This window comes from Anolis carolinensis, chromosome 6 (genome assembly GCF_035594765.1).
Source record: "Anolis carolinensis isolate JA03-04 chromosome 6, rAnoCar3.1.pri, whole genome shotgun sequence".
Taxonomy (NCBI): Eukaryota; Metazoa; Chordata; class Lepidosauria; order Squamata; family Dactyloidae; genus Anolis; species Anolis carolinensis.
In genome coordinates this window covers 114,737,951-114,744,106 of record NC_085846.1, presented here as the reverse complement: position 1 = coordinate 114,744,106, position 6,156 = coordinate 114,737,951, and the positions used below count along the sequence as shown (strand labels likewise).

Genomic DNA, 6,156 nt, shown 5'->3' with positions numbered 1-6,156 from the left:
CTGTTCAGTTTCTTGCCCCTAAGATCGAGTCAAAGCAAAGAAAGATAGATGTTCTCTGAAACTCAGCCAGATGTGCTACCTGAGCTGCATTCGCTAGGACATCTTTTGTGTGCAGTTGCCTCCCAATGACCTTATGTGTTTCTTCTATCCACTTCTTTGAATTTGCCATTGCCAAAAAACTACATGCACATCCATACTGCATGTTTTTAAGAACTCCAGCAGTGTGTCTTACAGTGATGCATGAAAAGTGCTCCTTATTATTCCAGCTCATTCTCTTGGGGAAAGTAGAAAAGATAAAGTGAACCTATCACAAGGTTTTCTTAGCAAAATTTGTTCAGGAGAGATTTGCCATTACCCTTTCATGCTGAGATATTTTGAATCTGAGAGGCTTTTAAATTAGGATTGTCACCTCACAGATATAGAGTTGTGTGTGCATCAATGGGGCAGATCACTAGAAGTGTATGCAAATAGCCTTTCACTACTATTAGAAAGTGATTAGGGTGTGAGAAGGCTACATATGCAGTTATATAGCATTTTCCCCTCTGAAGTGTTGAGCTACAGTTGTTTTCCCAAATTCAGAGTAAGGGGGTTATGTGCCAGGCCCTTTTATTTGAATCCTGGTTCTTAGAGTCATAGTTGAACACCTCAACTACTAGGAAAAGGTTTTCCCCTGACATTAAGTCTAGTCATGTTTGACTCTGGGGGTTGGTGCTCATCTCCATTTTTAAGCGAAAAAGCCGGCGTTGTCCATTGACGCCTCCAAGGTTATGTGGCCGGCATGACTACATGGGTGCTGTTACCTTCCCACTGAAGCGGTACATTGATCTACTCACATTTGCATGTTTTTGAACTGCTAGGTTGGCAGAAGCTGCGGCTAACAGCAGGAGCTCACCCCACTCCCCGGATTTGAACCACTGACCTTTCGATCAGCAAGTTCAGTAGCTCAGTAGTTTAATCTACTGCACCATCGAGGGCTTCTCTTCAACCACTATACATGGGCAAATCTTATGTGGGTTTAGCAGAAAGTGTGGTCCACAAATGCACAGAAAAATTGAACAATTTAATTATTTGTACCATCTAAAATTTCTTAGTAAAGAATCCTGGCATTTGGAAAGGACTTTTGTCAGCCAAGAGTAGGAAATTATCAACTACTCTCTGCATCCTGGCTGTATGTAGCTGCAAATGTCTATAGGGTGTGATATCAGAATCCCAGGGGCATTTTTTTGTCCCTTAAGCCTCTATGAGAGCAGCTCCTTGAGAAGGAGAGCCAGATGGAAAAGCTCATCAGCTGTGGCAGGGAAGGCTCTAAATTAGGCCATGACAGGGCCAAGAAGGAGATCGGGTTTCTCTCATCCTTTTCTCACTTTTGCTGTGGCAGCCTTTCCACTCCTAAGGGACCCCATTGATCTTATTGTACAGTTGATCATTGGTGTCTGCTGGGGTTTGGTCCCAGGGTACCAAAGTCCTGGATGCTCAAGTCCCATTATATATACAGAATGATGTAGTGAAATTGCATCCCTTATATAAAATAGTTAAAATCAAGGTCTGCTTTTTTTGGATTTTTTTTAAAAACCAAAATATTTCCAGGCTGTGGGAGGTTGAATCTGGAAATACAGAATCTATGGCTACAGAGGGATGATGATAGCACATGGACATCACACTTCTCCCAAGGATATGGGCTGGTGAAAGAGAAGTAGAAACAACAGGTGAACCATCTTGAGATATCACTTGGAATGGTGAGCAAGCTTGTTCTTTGTTGCTCCAGAGACAAGGATACAGACCAATGGGTTCAAATTACAAGCTTTGCAAGTCAGAGCTGGCAATGTTAGACTAAGGGGCAAGGCAGTTACCCACCTTCAATATATTTTTCGTTCTTCAGATGGATACAATAGGGAGCTAAATACCCAGCCATATCTAAACATGCTGAAGGTATAGCAAGCTTGTTTTCTGCTGCCCAGAGGCTAAAAGATGAACCAAAGGATTGAAATTACAGAAGGTCCTCAAGTTACGAACCAGGTAGATTCTGTAAGCTTTTTCTTAAGTTGAATTTGTTTTAAGTTAGAACAGGTACATTTAAGTGTAACACCAGATAGTTAGATATATGAATAGCATAGAGAAGGGTGAACAACAGCCCTGTGGTGTTTGTTTTGCTGCCTGTTCAGAAGATTTCACCTCACTTCCTGTCCCTGCGATCCTTGGATTTTGAATAACTTGGCTTTGGAAACAGGAGCTTGAACGCTTGGCTATGGAAACCCAATGGAGCCCAGTACGTAATGAGCCAATGGTCTGCCACAGAATAAAACAGCTTCTGTGCCTAAGAATGGAATACAATATCCAAAGAGGAGGACCTTTTCATTATTGTCGTAAATGATCATTAATGGTGTGGGTGTCTGTTTAAGTACATTGCATGGTTTCTATTTTGAGGCTGAAGCAGGACATAAGTGGACGTTAAAAAGCACAATATTCAGGTGAAGGCTGTGGAAAATGCAAGTGGAGCATAATTAGAATGGGAGGGCATGTGAAATATTGGACCCAGCAAGGGCGACATACCCATCGTGAATCCTGTATCTATTTTCATCTTTAAAATGCCTGAAGGCGTCATGGCACAAGTGGGGTGGCAGGAGGGGCACAGAAGGCCAATTTCTTTGCCCGCTACTAGAAACACGTGCCTGCGACTGCCCAGCGCTTGAAGCCTTTGAAATGAGACTCCAGTCCAGTTTATGCTCTCGGAAGGAAAGAATGCTGCCCTTGCAAAGGAGGGCTAAAATCAGCCGCAACTGCAACCCTGTGCCCAGTGGGTGTGCTCCCTGAGCACCTATTTATAACTATTTTAACAAGGATGGCATAGGCAGAAATAAAATGCCCTCTTTATTATATCGTTATTTAGGTCTCATTTCGTTGCTTAAGTTGACTGTAATCTGCTCTCAAGCTGACTTTGACAAATGGCAACACTAAATGAGAGACCTTGGCATCCATTGACCTGCTCAGATCTTCCAGTTTACCATACCTTGTCATCTTTTCAATTGAGTCACAGCAAGTCATTATATTTGGTCATCATGGCTTCTAAGCTTGATTCGCTCTCGGACCTATTTGTTTTTCTTTATGGTGGTCCATGGTAGAACTCTCCTTCATCGCCACATTTCAAATGAGTTGACTCTTTTCTTGCCAGCTCTTTTCATCTGTCCAACTGTTACAACCATACCCATGGCTGATTCTGACGTTGGTATTTCATGGTGTATCTTTGCACATGAGAATGTGATCTAGGTCCTTTGTAGGGTGCATCTACATGCAGGTTGACACCACTTTAACTGCCATGGTTCAACGTTATGGAATGGCTGGTGTTGTAGACTGGTGCGACAACAGCATTCTTTGGCAGATAAGACTCAAGTCCTTGTAAAACTACAGCTCCCAGAATCCCGTACCATTGAGCCATGACAGTTGAATATGAGACCAACCCTTCAATTCAGCCACCACAATGAATGTCACACTTTCCATGAAGCTGTTATGAGTCCAGAGAAGAGGAGTGAGTTATGGCAAACCAGGTATGATTAGGGAAATGGTCCAAAACCCCTCCTCACCTACCACAGTCTTGATTGTACTCCCTTTCTTAAAGTTGCAATATAAAAAACCTCAAAGCTTGGAAAAGAAGGGGAAAAGCATTTCCAAGTTCTATGCCAAATGCTAAGATGCTCTACACATCTCTTATAGTTAGCTCTTATGACTTAGTCCTCAGGTAAATAAACAAGTAGATTAGATGGGATTAGATAGGATTGCAAGGTCTCTGGAGGTGAGAAACCATGATCCCTGGCTTCTTATTCCACATACAGAGGCCGACTAAACTAACCAATGAAGCTTGTTTGATAGGAACAGTGTCTTCTCATCTGATAGAACAGCAGGCTAGGTTTGGGGAGGTGGTTAGCGTCGCAAAAGTGTGCATCAAGTTGGGATGATGGTACCTTCTGCCAAAAGCCAAATCTGGACTTGTCTCCCACATCATTCATCATGTTCTGGGTCTGAGTTTCAGTCTTGGAATTGGTTTCTTTGATAGCTTTGATCCTTCCAAAGCCAGGATTTCAATTGGATAGTGATCCCCCGCTGCTTTTGAAACCACAATAAGAGTTTTTTCTATTGAGACAAAGGCCCAATTTGATGGAGGATCATTCTCATTCTTGACTCTCCTTTGCATTTGTATTATCTTCCAGATGTCTCTCCACAATGCCCTTCATTGTAGTTCTTGGCTGCAGAAACCTCACATTGGTTGGATTACAGTACTGTTCTTCCTGTTTCCCACCAGCTTTCTCATGGCTTGCCTGAGTGCAGCTTTTGTTCCAAGAGCGGCCTGCTATGTAACATACCTGCAAAGACAACCTGATCCCAAATTTCTGGTGGTAGAAAGAATGTATTAACCTGCTCTGCCCTGGATATCTAGGAAAACTTCCAGCTGAGTGATCTTCTCCCAAATGGGTGATGGAAGAACTTGAAGCTACGAGTTGGATTGAAAACAGAGTCAACACTGGAAATTCACCTGAACTCAGCCATAGATCAGGCAGATAGCTTTGGAAGGCTTTAGCTGTGACAGAGCCATAGAAGATTGGAGGAGGAAGATGGAATGAATCACTCCAAGAAAAAGGACCTGTCTTGGAGATTCAAGGTAAGTTTGGGAGTTTGGAGAACCTTGATGTTCATGGTTGGTGACCTACTTGGCCAGGGATGGGGAATATGTTGACAAAATGCAACTCCCATCACCCATCATTGACAATGTGGGCTAGGGCTGATGGGAGCTGCAGTTTGTCAGCATCTAGAGGTCCACATGTGCTGATTGTACTGTGACAAAATATACTCAGCTATATATTTTGAGTCAATGAAGTGATCCCCTTCCTCAATTTTTGGCTGGCTCTAAAACTAAGAAGTTTATCAAACTCTGGTGGCCCATGTTTCACTTACCAAATTGTGGAGGGAATGTCTAGAAATCTCCCACTAAAGCAGAGATATAGTAGGATATACAATCAGTCCTCCAGATTAACTTTTTGTGGATTTGATTATCTATGCCTTTGGTTAGTATGTTTCTATAGGAAGTTGACAATAGAGTCATGGTTGAGGACCCAGATGTTTCTGGAGAGAAGGCTTCTCAAGGCATTTGTAGGTCCTCTGGCACAATTCTATGGAAAATGTCGAGCTGAAGGACTGTTATAAATACATGGCTCAATGCTAAGGAATCTTGGGGTTTCCAGTTTGTCTACTCTTTTCCAGAGAAGGTCTTGTCGAACTATAACTCCCACGATCCCATGGCTTGTATCCTTCCCTAAAGTTCTTGTGTACAAGGGATGCGTGAGAGAGTTAAGTGCATCTCTTGAGCACTGAAAGGGAGATCTTAATTACTTCTCCTTTAAGTGCACAAGCGATTGTGCCCTGACTCAGCAGGATGATACTGACAAGAGCGGAACAGAGCATCCATTATGCAGGCATTTGGGGTTTATTTTTTCATTCTGTTTCCCTGCCAGCATTTAGTCTTCAGCCTTATGAATGCTAAAATGTGATTGAGATCAGTTCAATTTGAAAGGGGGGGGGGGGGAGATAGTGCTCTGGGAGTGCGTAATGTTTATTAGATCACTTATAAAGAAATTGGCCTAATTTATTCTCATTTAACACTTGCTGTTTTGGTTTTGGTTTTTTTGGGAATAGAATTTGGACATTTTAAGAGGTCCAATCCAAGAGTGTGGTGGGAAGGTGAGATGACCATTCAAATTAGACCCCCCCCCCCCCCCCCCGCATGAAATGTTTCCATCAATGCATGAAGTGAGATATTTGAAAATAATAATTCAGGGTTGTTGTATGTCTTTCGGGCTGTGTGGCCATGTCCCAGAAATATTCTTTCGGGCCACACAGCCCGAAAGACATACAACAACCCTGTGATCCCGGCCATGAAAGCCTTCGACAACACAATAATAATTCACATTTTTATTTGCTGTATTCCCATTCCTTTGCTACCTTTGATTCCCTCTTGCTCAACTGAAGTTACTCTAGTTCCAGACATTATGGAATATATGTAAACTTTTCATTTCAGGGGAAAGAGTATTTACTGGAAGTAATGTCCCTATCTGCATCCCATTACAACATTTCCATCCTAGGCTGGAAAATGAGGGTAAATATTAAAGA

General features: G+C 42.5%; 1 protein-coding gene across 1 annotated transcript in view; it reads left to right on the top strand.

Moving 5' to 3' along the window:
* Positions 1 to 4,632: 4,632 nt before the first annotated feature.
* Positions 4,633 to 6,156, top strand: part of hhatl (hedgehog acyltransferase like) — a 35,581-nt gene continuing 34,057 nt past the window's right edge. Inside the window, exon 1 of the mRNA XM_062957740.1 lies at positions 4,633 to 4,651. The gene's annotated coding sequence lies outside the window, so the exon portion shown is untranslated. The remainder of the gene's footprint in view (positions 4,652 to 6,156) is intronic.